At 47.4% G+C, this 14948-nt stretch overlaps 1 non-coding gene across 1 annotated transcript; it reads left to right on the top strand.

Annotated features, from left to right (window-relative positions):
- Positions 1 to 467: 467 nt before the first annotated feature.
- Trnar-ucu (transfer RNA arginine (anticodon UCU)) lies at positions 468 to 539 on the top strand. Its single transcript has one exon. It is a non-coding gene; the product is annotated as a tRNA-Arg (tRNA).
- Positions 540 to 14948: the final 14409 nt, after the last annotated feature.

Below are 14948 nucleotides of genomic sequence, written 5' to 3' on the forward strand. Positions count from 1 at the left end.
AAACTCCGGGCCGTGACTCGAGTGTCTACATGTTGCAAGTATATATATATATATATATATATATATATATATATATATATATATATATATATATATATATATATATATATATATATATATATATATATAGGGTTTAGAAATGAGGGGCTCGTTAGGAAATACAGAAAGAATACTGCCGACATTTCTTTCTGTATTTCCTAACGAGCCCCTCATTTCTAAACCCTATTATCGTGCGAAAGCTTAGCGAGGGCCTCGGTTCTGGCAGCCTTGATGCCAAGGTAGCATAGGAGGGTTTCCCGCCAGTTGCCCGCTTATGACAGGCTGTAGATGTTTGCGTCACGCCCCGGGGGTTGAAAAGAAGGTCCCCTTCTCCCCGAGTAGTCTGAGCGGCGCTGGCTACCACCCTCAAGCGTCAGATACAGTTGTAGTAAATATAAATACCCCAGAAAGTGAAGGAGAACACAGTCGCCCAGATAGCCGAGTTGGTAAGGCATTCGAGATCTAATCGAAAGGCGTGGGTTCGGTCCCCACTCTGGGCGCGTGTTTTTCTTTCTTTCTTTATCACGTAATTAATAAAAAAAAAATAATAATGTAACGTCACTAACGGTAACAAATAGGCCAACCATTCCCCTATGCCTTCTTTGGCGTTGTAGACTGCCGGCATTTCTTTCTGTATATATATATATATATATATATATATATATATATATATATATATATATATATATATATATATATATATATATATATATATATATATATATATATATATATATAAATTAAGGGTTGGCAGTCAAGAAAACCTCGGACAGCAAAGGGGAGGTTGTGGTGGGTCATAGAAACAGATGAAGAATTTTTTGAGTAAGAAAGAAAGTGGTGAAAAAAGATCCCACCCGGCGGGCATTTTTTCACCACTTTCTTTCTTACTCAAAAAATTCTTCATCTGTTTCTATGACCCACCACAACCTCCCCTTTACTTTCCGAGGGTTTCTTGACTACCAACCCTTACTTTATGTCATATTTCACCGAGCCCCTCATTTCCCATTTCTGATTCGCTATATATATATATATATATATATATATATATATATATATATATATATATATATATATATATATATATATATATATATATATATATATATATATATATATATATATATATATATATATATACATATATATATATATATAGATATATATATATATATATATATATATATACATACATACATACATACATACATACATACATACATACATACATACATACATACATACATGCATACAGATAGGGGTCACCGTTGAGGGACAGGAAAACAGCCGCATGGATTAGGGCACAGACCAAGGTGGAGGACATTCTAGTTCAAATTAAGCGAAGGAAATGGGGATGGGCTGGTCACGTGATGCGAATGAGGGACAACAGGTGGACCATCCGTTTGACAGACTGGCTGCCAATAGACCGCAAACGTACTAGTGGTCGGCCGAGAACTCGTTGGCGAGATGAGCTACGAAAATTTGGGAGGAATTAATCATCCAATCTGATACTCGTATAATATATAAAGAGCCCTACATACTGTGAAGCTGTTAAACTCGTAAAACCAAAGAACAGGAGTCCAGGAAGGTTTCGCAACACAGTTGCAATCACCGAGGCCATGGATACACCCTGTGTGTGGCCCAAGCTTACCCAGTCCACGTGCTTCGCACAGGCCTCCAAGCTGGCAGACACCCTACTCTAGCACAAGCATGACCACAAGGGGCATTCTGAATTCCAATTCAACATCACACAAAGTAAGAGAGAGAGAGAAAACATTTTAATGAGCTCAAATGTGAGAGTGGAACCCTAGTAATGTGTGGCTGTAGGAGTAGATTTTTCTGTCAAAGAAATTGGCTACAATGTAGAAAACATGGACTCAGCTGGCGCTTGATAGGCGTGGCGGGAAATCAATGGAAGAGGCGTTCGTCCTGCAAAGGACACAAACAAGCTCATGATGATGATGATGATGATGATGATGAACGGGCTAGCCGGTCCACTGCTTTCGCCACTCTGTGAGTTTTCGTTTCTTTGTGCCATTGCAAAGCTTCCCGCACATCATGCTGCGCAGTATGGTATTCTAAAGTACTACGGACGACGGCGACCCGGAATAACTTCGTCCAGAAAGCCAATCACAGTCCCAATAAGTGGTCCATGCTGCTAGGCGGGGTGCCGCCATCCCTGGTGCCTCATGACTCGATGATGGAGCCTCCTTCTACCACGTCTACAACGCAAGGGAAGCATCGTAAAGCGTCCCTTCCACCAGAGGACAATGTTTTGCTGGATGAACATGAATTACTAGCCGTGAAAAAGCGCGCCATTGAGGAGCTACAACGCCACACAACCAAAGATGTACATGCAGCTGAAGAAGAAAATAAGGCTGCATTTACTGTAGTCAGATGTAAGAAGTCTAGGCCTGCTGGCATCCCAGTTGTGATTCAACCAACGCAAGCAGGTTGTTCCTTCTGGAGGCTCAATCCCAATTTGCTTGCATCGGCGGTCGTCTCGACTGCCCAGGAAAACGTTCTCACGCATCGTTTCAACAAGGATCGTGGTCTCGTCACCGTATCGTCTCTCAACACTGCCAGCCGACTTCTTGCCGTGACAGAGCTTGTTGGCATGGCAGCTTTCCTATTGAGCGACGTCTGGAAAGATTCATGGCGTCCCTCTTGTGTACACGGACTAAGAACTCCTTTCCTGCCAGTGAGATCAAGGTGTTACATCTGCCAAAAGACAAGCCTCTTATGATCGCGGCAAAAATGGTGTAGTGGGGTGGCAGAGCGTCGTCGAAAAACAGTGCTTTTGGAGTTCCGAAACGGCTCTGCATTACCAAAGCGCATTCTCCTTGACTTCTGCAGTTATCCCGTTGAGGAATACTTGGGAACAGCAACCCTGTGCTTCAAATGTCAAAGGCACGGTCATGTTGCAAAGCAGTGTAATGGGCCAGTCCGATGCAAAATATGGTCACGTCCGCACCCGTACAAAGACTGCACCTCGTGCGCGCACCCTCGATGTGCGAATTATGATGGACCACATCCTGCAGCCTTCGCTGTCTGCCCAAAGAAAAAAGCCGCAACCCTTGAACGCGCAGTTGAGCAACTTCAAGGAAAAGCTCCCAAACAACGCGAGTCGCCCCGAATCCAGAAGTAGTTTGGGCAACCCCCAGCTCTGGTCAGGGTTCGCTTTTGTCGCACGCCAACGCTACACAGAAAAATTCCTATGCATGTACTGTTCAAGAAAGCCCCAAAAAGCCCCAACCTGAAGAGCAACAACAAACGACACAAGCTTCCGTCAACACTATGCTACCCATTGCGACTCAGCGTGCAACCGAATCGCCAGTGGAGACCCACGCTCCTACAACGCAAGTCGACTTCACTAAACTGGTCATCCCCATGTTATTTGCGGCACTCAAAGCCCTTATATTCGCCATACCATCCTCAAGCAGCTTGCCTGAAGTTGCTGCTATCATGACTCTGGAACCTCTGTTAACGGCATCTTGCTCCCTATCTGGTGCGCCATTCACGATCGGGAGACAATGACGGCATCACCATCGCCAACAGTGTCCCTGAACAGTCACCTAAAACTATGCACCATTTTGCAGCGGAACGTTCGCTATCTGCGGTCTAAGCTCGTTGATCTACGTCACCTTCTTCAAACTTACCGATTCCCATTCATTGTCATTTCAGAGTCACGAGTAGATCAGAATTTCCGCTTTGGTTGTTACAATTTTCTCCACTCACAAAAAGCAAACGGTACAAGCCGGCTTCTTATCGGGTTCCGTTCTGTCGTTCCATAGTGGAAATTCCACTCTCGCCCCACGAAACTAATGAGTACGTTTGCGCAACTACAATTATTGGTTCTCAGACTTTTACATTCATTGCAGCTTACTTACAAACCGACGCCAAGTTTGGTGAGTGCAGGCTGGAAAACCATCACGTGTACTGCTAAGCCGCACGTTATCTGGGGGGACTTTAATGCTCATAATGAACTTTGAGGCAGTTCCCAAACAAGTCTACGTGAAGCAAAACTCGCAGACCTCCTAATTAGACATGACATTGAGCCACTAAATGATGGCAGCATTACCTTCCTCAGATCCCTCAACACAACCAGCTGTATTGACCTTCATTCGTCACTGCTGCTTTTTCCGCAAAATTCACGCGGTGCGCGGACTTAGAGACAAGAGGAAGTGACCACTACCCGATTTTGATATCAACTCGCGACTCGCCCTCACAGACTTACAAAGAACAGGTCGCGGGCACAGACTGGAGAGCCTTCGCGGAAGCCACACGCACCTGCATTACGGCTGCGACCCGAGATGACGAAATTATCCCAACGATACTTCACTGTTTTCGGAAATCCACATGCTTAAGAGCAAAACGCTGGAATCAACCCAATAATAACGCAGAGTACCAAATATTGTGTGCTATTCGTCGCCGTGTGGAGCGAAAAGCCCTCCGTGCAAAATCTGTAGAAGATTTACGAGCTTCTCGATCGATTCAGAGACACGCAATTCGTCACCTAACAAGCTTCAGCGGCAACGATGGAGGAACTTTTGCGCAACGTTAAATACTCACACACCATTTACGCGTATCTGCGAGTGTTGTCAAAGGGTTACGCACCCAACCTAAGCAGCTGCGCCTTTTCTTTGCCCTCTAACTGGACGAGCGCTCCCCTTTGAAAGTGGTTGCAAAAGAATAGTATTACAATATCCTCTCCTCATCAACGCTCAGTTAACTTGCACCTCTTAAGCCTCCCGAATCAGCTGTTCCAGCACTTGACCTGCCATTTACATTGCAAGAACTGACATCTCTGATGTAAAAACCAAGTCGTGTTTAGGTCCGGATGGTGTTAGTTACGTAACTTTCACGCGCTTGCCTCACAACGCCCTGCTCCGTCTCCTAGAATGCTACAATTCCTCTTGGGTGAGAGGTAAACCGCCCTCTGATTGGAAACTCGCGCAAACTAATCCTATTCTTAAGCCTAGCCGGCCGCCCACGTGTTATTCCTCTTTTCGGCCTATACCTCTGTTGAACTGTATTGGAAAACTGATGGAGAAGATGATACATAAAAGAATGTCCTGGTTTCTCGAAAGCAGGCGCCTTTACCCGCAAGAGGTGAACGGATTACGTAGGCACAGATCGTCCATTGACATTATAATTAACCTTATCTTGTCAGTTGAGGAGCAATTGGATTCTAGCCACATACCAACTGTAATTTTCGTAGACATAAAAGCTGCCTACGACTCTGTCCCACACACAGCCGTTATTATTTCTCTTGCAGTACAAGGCTTTGGAGGAAGACTCTATGCCTCTAACGAGGATTACCTTGCTGGGCGTCAGCTTTTCATGCGCACATCGGACGGTGACACATCACGTTTCCCCGAAAAAAGAGGCGTTCCACAAGGATCCGTTTGAAGTCCATTGATCTTTAATTTGACTCTTATACAACTGAAAAGGTGCCTACCGCGGGTAGTCAACATCACGATTTACGCAGATGACATTTGTATCTGGTACCCATCACGCTCCCGACGCACCACTCAGAGACGCCTCCAGAAGGCCCTATTCTCCATTTAAACCTACCTATAGTTGCTCGTGGACTTCAACTATCGCACGAGAAAGGCGTAGCAATGGCGTTCACAAGGAAGCACATGGATCGGTTCCAAATTCTGCTGAGTGGTCGCGCCCTCCCGTACGCCCGGACTCACAGGTATCTTGGCGTAATCATCGACCGAAATCTCTCCAATATAGTCAGTCGCCTGAGATAAAAAGACTATGTGCCCGCATTTCTTCGACGTCTCAGGTTCTGAGATACCTTGCCGGTTCGCCATGGGGCAGCAATTGCGGCTAGATGCTACAGCTTCACAAAGCTTACGTCGATAGCGTCATACGCTATACCCTTCCCTTACTGCACCGTGCAGCGTCTACCAACAAAATTAAGCTAGAAGCGGCGTGACGGAACAGTCTGCGCATTTATCTTGGTCTACCAGGGCCGTACCCAGAGGGGGGGGTTTGGGGGTTCGAACCCCTCCCGAAATCTTTTCCAGGCAGCACGCAAACAATACTTACTGTTGCTTTCAGCAAAACTACCCCCTTCCCTAAATTCATAACCCCCCCCCCCCCCCCCGAAAAAAAATTCTGGGTACGGCCCTGTGGTCTACTCAGAGGTTCCTTGGTTGCCGGGACCGCCGCTGAAGCTCGTTGCTTGCCTCTGGACGCACTCATGTTACAGGAGTCGCTCCATGTCCATTACCGCCATCTACTTCATCCTACACCCCACTGTCTGAGCAGGATCATTGCGGCCCAGAGTTCTGGGTTTGGAGATGCTATTAGCGCTTTGTCCCTATCCAAAACAGCGCAATCACCGCGAGCAATGCCATCTCAGTTTCCGCCCTGGACAATAGCACCTACTCGCATACGTTTACACATCCCTGGCAAGACAAATAAAAAGATAACGCATCAGGCTGAACTGCTCCAAGTGCCGTTGGATTACATGCACAGGTTGCATTCCACCAAGGCTTATATTTTCACTGATGGGTCTTCGTTGCCTCAAAGTTCCTCCTATGGATAATACGTCCCTTCGACCGGTAAACTCTACTCCTACAGTTTAGAAAGGCCATCGTCCTCAACATCAGCTGAACTACATTCCTTCAAAGAGGCAATCTGCTACATCCTCCGTCAAGAACCCAATGAATGGACCATATTCAGCGTCTCTAAACCTGCCCTTCAGTGCCTGCTTAAGAGCGGCAAGTGCCTTACATAGGAACTTGCCGTTCAAGATATTCTCTATCTACACCACCTTGCAGTAGGCGCTGGGCATAATGTTGTGTTTCAGTGGGTTACTGGTCACTGTGGGATAACAGCGGACCAAAAAGCTGATGACGCTGCCTCTGCAGGTCATGCTGCCGAAATAGATGAAGAATATTTTAAATGCGAATGCATTTATTAGTCGGGGGTTGTCTTGCGTCCATCGAGCGGCGTGCGCCTGCATTCCTCCAGCGCGAGCGCACGTGAGCGCGCGCCTCGTAGTTCTGCCTTCGTCGTCGTCGTCGTCGTAAATGCGAATGCATTTCTTAGTCGGGGTTGACGTGCTCCGTCGGCGTGCGCCCGCAGGTGTTATCTCTCCGCGCTCAATGCCGAACGCATGCGCTTGGAGCGAGCTGTACTAGTTTGCTCGAAGCGGCAAGGACGGCGAGTACTGCGGTGTTAGTCTCGTGTCTAACGTGTATGGGAACTTGATATCGCACGCCGTTGCCACGTCTCCCGTTCGAGACACGTCTCCGCACAAGGACTTGTACACCCTTGCCTACACCGGAGACGGAGTCTTTGTGGTGACCGTGTACCTCGCGCCCAACCTCGCTCGAGACGCCGTTGCCGCGCAGCTGGACGCGGCTATGGAAAGTGTGCGCGTGCGCTCCAAACCCTCTGACCCCATAGTCTTGGTTTGCGACTTCAACGTTGACGTGCGCAAGAAGAGTGGCGAGTGGCTGGTCGAGGACATGCAGACCAGGCACTCTATGCATTGTCTCTCTGCCGGCTTCGACACGTGCCCCACTACCATTCACGGGAGTTGCATTGATCTGGTATTTACGCGAAACTGTGACGCGCGTATGCTTCTCAAAGACCCTTTGACCATGCACTTTAGCGATCACAAGGCAGTGATTGTGCCCGTCAGGTACAACGATAACACAAACAGGTGCTGATGAATAAATGATTACGTTCACACTCTCGTCATTAATTACGCCATTACTCTCAACACACTCATCGGTGCACCCAATGCATTCGAATTTCTGCACGATTCCCTTCGGGGAGGTGCGGGGGAATTTTTTTTACCGAACACAACGCTTCTACCTTGGCCACACACTACCCCATTTAAGAGAGAAACAGAATCTGGTTCCATCCTACTCCCTTAACCCTCAGCTGTCATCAAGACTCCCTCACTAGCTCCCCCGTCATCTAAAAACATTATTTCATCGGCTCCGACTTAATGCAGCGTGCACCAACAGCTACCGTTTCCGCATTGGACTATCTCCCGATTTCCAGTGCAACAGCTAGCTGTGCTTCGGAAGATGCAATCGAGCATGTTTTACTCTACTATCCTGCCTACAAGGACTCTAGATCAATCATGCTACACAACATTGCACGCATAGGTTATACGCAAAGATCAGCACGCGGTAATCCCTTATGTGCACCAGTTATCACATGGGTTAAGGAGCCTCGCGGGCAGGTATGGTGTTACTGCGGTATTCTCAGCCCCGAATAAACTTTCTCGTCTGCCCCGCAATGGAGAAAAAAAAGCGGAGGCGCCGAACTATACGTGGGGCGGGTGCCAGGAGAAACACAACGTGTCCTTTGTACAGTGCCGGCTGGGGGTTGTCTACCCTTATCATGTGGTGTGGGCCAGACTGGCCGATGCCTCAACACGCGCCTGCGCGGGCACAGGAACAAACTAGAGACTGATAAAGGTGAACATCTATCCGCGCACTGTGACAAGTGCAAATGCAATCCATGCTTTGAAGATACTGAGTTGTTGTATCTACACAAAGATAAGCTCACCCGCGAGGTTGTGGAGACGTTTCATATCATGAAAAACAGCATCTGCATTAGCAAACCCTCTGTAAGGCTTGCTGATAGCATCGACTTTCTAGCCAGGGCAGTGTGATCGTGCACGCACACGTGCGGCTTGTGTTTCTTTCTTTTGTTCTTGTTTTTTGCTATCAGTATGCGCAAATGAATGCGCTATATGTTAATCTTCGTAAGTGTGCATATGTATTTTCCTGTGGATTATTATTATTATAATTCTTTATTCCGAAGGGGAGGCTCAAGGCCAAGCAGGGATGGGGAAGGCGGTAAAGAATGTGATAGCATCTACATTCTCTTGTGTATCCCCGTGGTACAAGCGAAAGTCCACAGGTACATAACAGGATTAAAAAATTCAGTTGCTAGTCAGCGCGTGTCCTGTCTCCCTTCTTTTTCCAGCTCATCGTCTTTGCGCTGTTTATTCCATCCTGAACAAGCACCAACTAGTCCAATTGACAGTCCTTCTGCAGTTTATTTCTAACTAGTGCTCGGTTTGCTCGATGTACTGGCAGCACTATCAATCAATCAATGAAACTTTATTTCAGGAATGTATACATTTACATGAATAAAATGTTACAGTACATAGGAGGTCCCGAAGTTAGAAAACTGTCGGGGGGACCTCCGTTAGAGAATAAGTCTAGTGCAATAAAAACGCAGCAAGCAGTGAAAACACTTTGTACGAAGTAAACAAAGAATGGGTAAAATTTCATAACAACAAGGCAAGAAAATTTCCGTGTAACAGCACGTGGTATGGTAAGTAAAAGAGATACTAACATGGTATAAATTAGAAGCATGGCACGATAGTAGAGTTTAGCAAACAACACGTTTTGTGATCAGGTACTCCTTAAAGAGTTTGCGAAACGAATAGAATGTGGGAGAGAAATAAACGTTTATTTGCTGAAAAGACTAGCCAGGACTTGATCCTTGCCGGTCCGAGGTGGTAGGTCTCCTCAGTCCAGGAAACCTTTGGCGGTGGCTGCCGTCTTCGCCCGGTTCACCAGATTCTTCTGGTTCTCCGGATCCTCGTAGAAGAGCAGTGCCTCCCACTTTTCAGCGATGTCGTGGTCACCGGTGGTATGGGCGCTTGCAATATCGTGTGGTGCGGCAGTCAGGGTTGTTGAGGATGCTCGGCTATCCACAGGTGGGTCTGGACGGCGGTCATCGCAAGGGCACTCCAGGATCATGTGTGCCAAGGTGTCGGGTATGTCGCAGTAAGGGCAGAGATATGAAAATTGCGTGGGGTAGATGCGGTTCATGATTATTCCGTGTGTGTACGTGTTTGTTTGGAGCCGACGAAAGATTACGCTCTCTTCCTTGGTGAGGTCGGGGTGTGGTGGGGGATATCTCCTCCGCTCAAGTCGGTAGTGCTGAAGTATGGCCCTGTAGGTGATGGGTACGTCTGCTGCGCCCGTTGCAGCACGGATGTTGGGTGGCAGGAAGTCCCGGCTGGCGTGCTCTCGGGCTGCAGCGTGCGCTGCTTCGTTTCCCGCCATCCCTTCATGCTCCGGGATCCAGGTGGCGTAGGTGTCAGGAAGTTGGGGGCGCGTCTTTAAGATATTAAGAGCCGTCGCGGACACGCGTCCTTTCACAAAGTTCCCACATGCCGCTTGGGAGTCGGTGAATATCAGTGCTCGGTCGCTGCAGGTCGTCATTGCCAAGGCGATGGCTGCTTCTTCTGCAGTTTCGGGGTTACATAACTTTATTTCAAGTGGTATGTTGTTCCAGACGGATACACCTGTAAATTTAAGAGTTAGTTTTCCATAATTGGTACGCACTTTAGGGAGAAGGAAATTGTGACAGGCTGAAAATCTGGTGTTATTAGTATTGACAAGATGTTGCGTGGATAGCCCTGAAATACATAGACGATGATAAATAAGGCGGTACATCAATATAGCTAAATTTAGAGTGAATAAATGATTAATTGGAAGCGCGGAAAAATGAATAAAGAGTGGCGTAGAAGGCGATTGAAATGGAGCGAAGGCGATCTGACGTAGTGCCCGCTTCTGAAGATGTTGAAGGGGCTCTAGGTGACTGGCATATGTATTACCCCAGGATGAAATGCAATAGGAAAAATGGCTATGAATATAGGCGTAGTATAATGATAAAATAATGCGTGACTGAAAATAAGGGCGGGCTTTAATGAGAACATGAATCCCAAAAGAAGCTTTTTTTTAATATTGAGAGTACATGATAGTTATATTTCAAATGTTTGTCTAGTACTACGCCTAAGAACTTCACGTGATCCGATACAGAAATAATGTGGTTGTTAAGAGATACGGAAACTGGTGTAGGAAATGTGTGCTGTGCGGATGAAAACACTACAAATGTAGTTTTTGAGGGATTTATATAAAGATGATTGTTAACACACCATTCATAAATATTAGATATCGGAGTTTAAGCTTCTTTCAAGTTCAGCACTTGTTTTCTTGGATGTGAAAATAGTAGTGTCATCGGCGTATAGAAGGCAGTTAGTATGGTTAAGGGAACTAGGTAAGTCGTTAATAAAAAGTAGGAATAGAAGAAGGCCTAAGATTGAACCTTGAGGGACCCCCATGGTAACCGGTTTAGCAGATGACGCAATGTATTGACATAAACTACCTGTGATAGATTTATTAAATAATCGCGAATGAACTGCAAAGGGGGACCCACAATTCCGAAAGACTCAAGTTTACGTAAAAGGATTCGGTTGTTAATTGTGTCGAAAGCCTTAGTGAGGTCAATAAAAACTGTTCCAGTAAGAAACCCATCGTCTATGGCTTGTTTAATTCGGTCAGTAAAGCTGAGCAAGGCGAGCTCTGTCGAGTAGCCAGGTCGAAAACCAAATTGGTGGGAAGAGAGTAGGTTAAATTTAAGCAGATAGGACATCAAACGCAAGTAAAAAATATTTTCGATTACTTTGCTAAAGAAAGGAAGTAAACAAATCGGACGGTAATGATTAGTTGACAAACGATAACCTTTTTCGAAAACAGGCGTTATTTTTCCTACTTTTAAAGCATCAGGAAATGCACCTGCTTTAAACAACTTGTTAATTATTTCAGCTAAAATAGGAGACAGTTCACGTGCCACGAGCTTCATCCTAGACGGGTGAATGGAATCTAAGCCTGGCCCTTTGGTTTTAAGAGATGACATGATTTGAAAGACTTCGTCTGCAGATGTCGGACGTAAATAAAAAGACTGAGGGGAACGAGATAGAATTGGAAAAGGAAGGTCAACTAGTGAATCGGGGTAATTTGATGCAAAAGTATCACTGAAAGCATTAGCGATATCGAGTGGCTCAGTAAGGGAACGTCCATCAAGCGTTATTTTTGATAAACACGCGGTTTCGGTGCTGTTCAAGAATTTTTTTATTAACTGCCAGTTCTTCCTGGTATCAGTACCGTTCTTTTCTATTTGCTTTTCATAATACTCGCGCTTGGCCCTCTTGAGCAGCATTGAAAGTAGATTTGAATGTCTTTTTAAGCGTGTTTTTACAGAGCTGTTTGAAGGCTGAGATTTTAATTTTTTCCGCATGTTTTCTTTTTTAGATATGGAATGCAAGAGACCAGGAGTAATCCATGGGTTTCTAGGCGTACGAAACCAATGTGTGACGGTGCTTGTGGTTGTGCATTCTGCAATGAGTGCGCTTATTTTTGCCGAAAATTTATTAAACGCTACCTCGCCACATTCTTCTCGTGCAACAAAGTCCCAGTCAGCACTACGCACTCTCTCAACAAATTCCGCTGAATTGAATACAGTCTTGGTATTATGCTTATTTTTTGTGGGAATACAGGCATCAAGACCGAAAAATACAGGATAGTGGTCGGTAAATAAATAGTCAATAACCCCGGACTTAGAATCAGCAAAGATATTCGACAGTACATGGTCGATTAATGTGTTAGACCCATTCATATCACTTCTAGTCGGAGAGTGAATTAGAGAATGTAGGCCAAAACTAAGAAAACAACTAACATATTCCAAACAAACTGGAGTGTTAGTATCAAGGATATTTATGTTCACGTCACCGCAAATACTAATGTTTTTGTTTTCCATGGTTAGAGTAGCAAGGATTCTTTCAAGCTGCAGGCAAAACTCGGAATTCGAGGATGAGGGAGAACGGTAGATGGATGCAGTGTTTGTATGGCGATTGTTCAATGGTAGAGCAGAAGCTTCTACTTCAAGCCAAACAGACTCATAATTAATATTGTCAAAGAACAGATCCTGACGGCGCTTGTATGGTATTGATGAAGTTATTGGTACTGCAGATCCGCCACCACGATTTGTGACACGGTGACAATATTCAGATTCATAGCCTGGCAAAGCATATAGATCCCCTTCGTCTGCCGACAGCCACGTCTCTGATAGGCAAATAACGGGAAATGAGTGTTCGACAATGGAAAGGAAGGCTACAAGGTCGTCATAATGCCTACGAAGGCTACGAGTGTTTAGATGAACGAGCGAGGATGCGGGTGATTGCTCAAGAAGTTGTTTTGCTTCAGCGCAAGAGAGGACATCGGAAGCCATAATGAAACCAAAAGTGCTCCTTAACCAGTTGGCATGCCTACGATATGATTGTCAGGTCATCCGTGTCAGCGATGCGATGCACTTTACTGTCGTCGGTTTTCCTGGCCTTGATAACACCGTTGTCTGTCCAGAGGTATTTCCAGTTTTTTTCTTTCTTTAGGGTCAGAGCCTGCGCGAACAGTCGTTTTTTTTTTTTCTGGAGTGAGGTGGTCGTTGATAAAAATGGGTTCGTCTTTGTGAGATTGAATTCCAACGTCGGAAGTGTTTAAACGTGCCCTCCGTGCTTTTCCACAGAAATCGGCCCTCTTGGCTCTCGTGCAGAATCGAGCAATTATGTGTGGTATTCCGGTTTTGACAGGGACACGATGAACGATGTCAATGTCTGCTGCCCCGATAGGGCATTTTGCTTTGTTCCCGATTTCCTGCACGATCTCAAGGCAGTTATCATCCTTTCGGACAGGCACTCCTCTTATTTCCACGTTGTTAGAGTGTGAATATTGCTCAAGTTCGCTCAGACGTTTAGCCAACTCCTTGTTTTTAACCTTCAGGGACTTGTTTTCTTTGATCAAATTTCCGTTTTCCTTCTTCGCGCCTTCACAGAGCTCATTCAGTAATTTCATACTTTCACGCATCTCGGCCATTTCAACTCGAAACGCTTCGATTTCTTTAGCCAGCTCAGCGTTATTCGGCATGTCTACGGGCTGTCACAAGCAACTTGAGGGGGGCAGCAGTGTGTGACAAGTGTGTGGCGCCCCCCATCCCTGATATTCGTTGGCCGCTAAGTTCAGTGGCCCCACCAGGCTCGGTGGGCAACATTGTGTGTGGCCGGGCAATAAACACCGCCGAGCACGGCTGCTCGGGGGTCAGTCACCGTCACCACCAGCACGCTGCATGTCGTCTCTCGGCTGGAGGGTACCCCTACCCTCACAGGTTCACGAACGCGGGTCTAAATCGTGACACTGGCGACGAGGGAAGAAGCCTGCGGAGCGGCCGAAGCCACCGTGAACGCCGCCACCGAGAACGCCGAGACACCGCCCCCTCGAGCCAGCCGCCATTACGCCATGCCGCTGTACGGGAGGCTCGAGCCGTTCGAGGGTGAAGGGTCCGCCTGGCCGGTCTACGAGGAGCAAGTCGGCGTGTTTTTCCGGGCGAACGACGCACCCGAGGCGAAACAGCGCGACATCTTCCTGGCCAGCTGTGGGACCCGCGTCTTCGCTCTCCTGCTCGACCTGCTCAAGCCGGCCACGCCGCACGACAAGTCGCTGGGTGAGCTGCTCGCTACGCTACGCTCGCACTACAGCCCGGCTCCGTCGACGTTAATGGAGCGTTTTCGCTTCAATAACCGGAGCCGCCGAGACGGAGAGACGCTCGGGCAGTTCGTCGCAGCGCTGCGAGGGTTGGCGAGCGGCTGCGCCTTCGGGGAGCAGCTCGACTCGCTGCTCCGGGACCGTTTCGTCTGCGGCATCAACGACCCCGCCATGCAGACGCGACTCCTGGAGCTTCCCGACCCCTCGCTGGACGACGCCGTGAAGGCAGCGCTGGCGATGGAGGCTGCGGCCAAGGACGCGGGCGAGATAGCGCGTGCGGCCGGCTCACCGTATGCGGAGGCGGCGGTGAACAAGATGGCGGCACGGCATGGCAGGTGCGTTTGCTGCGGTGGTGACCACCCCCCTTCACAGTGCCAGTTCGCGCAAGCGGAGTGCTTTGCGTGCGGAAGAACTGGGCACATTGCTCGGGCGTGCCGAGGGGGGACGACGGCGGACGGACGGAAGCAGCAGCCGGCGTCGAGCACAGGTTCCGCGCCAGCCCACGGCCGAGGGAGTCGGCGCAAGGGTAGG

Source organism: Haemaphysalis longicornis, unplaced genomic scaffold (assembly GCF_048455015.1).
Source record: "Haemaphysalis longicornis isolate Haplotype H1 unplaced genomic scaffold, Haemaphysalis longicornis Haplotype H1 scaffold_12, whole genome shotgun sequence".
Taxonomy (NCBI): Eukaryota; Metazoa; Arthropoda; class Arachnida; order Ixodida; family Ixodidae; genus Haemaphysalis; species Haemaphysalis longicornis.